General features: G+C 42.0%; 1 long non-coding RNA gene across 1 annotated transcript; it reads right to left on the bottom strand.

The window, feature by feature from the left end:
• Positions 1-248: 248 nt before the first annotated feature.
• On the bottom strand, positions 249-1,692 carry LOC114562701 (uncharacterized). Its single transcript, XR_003693532.1, has 3 exons — positions 1,634-1,692; positions 642-795; positions 249-468 (listed from the first exon to the last, which is right to left on the bottom strand). It is a non-coding gene; the product is annotated as an uncharacterized LOC114562701 (long non-coding RNA).
• Between the last annotated feature and the right edge of the window lie 208 nt (positions 1,693-1,900).

Genomic DNA, 1,900 nt, shown 5'->3' with positions numbered 1-1,900 from the left:
TTACTTTTAGAAGTTTGACTTGGCAAGTAACTTGTAAATTTCACCACCAGATCAATAAAGTCTCATCTTTATCAACTTTAATACATCATAACAAGAGTTATCTCAAGACACTTTACAAATAGAGTAGGTCTAGACCACACTATAATTTACAGGGACCCAACAATTCTAGTAATTCCCCCAAGAGCAAGCATTCAGTGTGACAGTGGCGAGGAAAACCTCCCTCTCAGGAAGAAACCTGGGACAGACCCAGGCTCTTGGTAGGCGGCTCTGACGGTGCCGGTTGGGGGTGTGATAAACAGTGGCAATAATAGTCACGATAAAGATAATTGAACTACGACTATAAATAGTAGTTGCAGTAGTTCATGGCGTAGCAGGGCGTTACAGGACGTAGCAGGGAACTGCACGGCGTAGCAGGACCAGGGCGACAGCTGCAGCCATGATTTAGGGGCCACCCTAGTCCAAGGAAAACTGCTAGGCGAAAAAAATAAATAAAAGAGTTGCACAACATCACATAGTCAGTGGTCACAACACATGCACAACCTAATACAGTCCAGTATGAAATGTCTTCTCCCTACCATTAGAAGTAATTTGTAAATGTTTATGTGTCATATACAGCTAATGATAGATACAACTTACACTACCTGATGAGCATTGCAGACATCTGATGTTGCACTGTGACCCACGATGAAGCACTAATGGTCCAGGATCCTGTAGAGAGAAGCCCTCTGTCTCTTCAAAATCTACAGTGCTAGGTGCATCTATCCCTTCATTACTGGCTGCACTCTCTGCCAAAATCTGAAAAACACAGAGGTTCAAAATCACTCACAAAAATAGAATACAAGCTTAGTTACCAACTGGATCAGTAATAATAATAAAAAAAGAAAATAAAAAAGAAGAGAAATAAAACCAAAGCAGCTCTGAAGTGTCAAAACCTCTAGTGGCAGAATCTAGGAGATTTCAGCATATTGATTAATATATCAATATACCTATAAATTACCAGAGAGTAGCCTACTGGGATACAAAATCGATACGAAATGCAGGGGAAACTGGAGTTTTGGGCTAGCTAGCTGCCTGCCAACAGCTCATAGCTAGCTTAATAAAATGCGGGGGAAACGGGGGTGTTTGGGCTAGCTAGTTGCCAACAGCTCATAGCTAGCTTAATAAAATGCGGGGGAAACGGGGGTGTTTGTGCTAACTAGCTGCCTGCCAACAGCTCATAGCTAGCTAGCTTAATAAAATGCGGGGAAAACGGGGGTGTTTGGGCTGGCTAGCTGCCAACAGCTCATAGCTAGCTTAATGCAAACTGCATTGATGTCAAGGCAGACAATTAAAAAAACCTGTTCTAAAGCTCAGTCTCTCCCTCTCTCTGTGTACTGAAACCCTGATGCTAGGAATTAATTAATTAATCCAGATGAGGGAATGATTTCAATTTTAGCTACTCCTGTCATCAAATCATCAGCTACCAAATGTTTGCTAATGCAATAGCCAAGTTAACATGTATGTTACTAGTTAGATGGTGGATTTCCCAATACATACACGCTCAAATCACTTCTTTATTATCCTGAAATTATTAGACTAAAACATTACGAAATCAGCCAAATTAAGAGTTACAAGAATTAAAAGTAAGACTTACTCTGCTAAGAGCTCTTTTTCGGTGCATGGAATTTCTGCAAGTTGGTCCTCCAGTCTTGCCCGCTCCATATTCAGGTGAAAGCCTTGATGGTGGTGGACTTGATTCCATCGAGTGCTCCGAGGGAACAGCATCGGTAATCAGTCTCACATAAAATCCCATCCGAGACTCCAACAAATCTCCAGGTCTATAACTCTCCGGAGTGAAATGAATACCACAAACGACCGAGTGTGTGGTGACAGAGGAGGCAGTGAAGTCTGCTCACTTCAC

This window comes from Perca flavescens, chromosome 10 (assembly GCF_004354835.1).
Source record: "Perca flavescens isolate YP-PL-M2 chromosome 10, PFLA_1.0, whole genome shotgun sequence".
NCBI classification, from domain to species: domain Eukaryota; kingdom Metazoa; phylum Chordata; class Actinopteri; order Perciformes; family Percidae; genus Perca; species Perca flavescens.
Note: the sequence above shows the minus strand (reverse complement) of the source record. Positions and strands in the feature narration are given on the sequence as shown.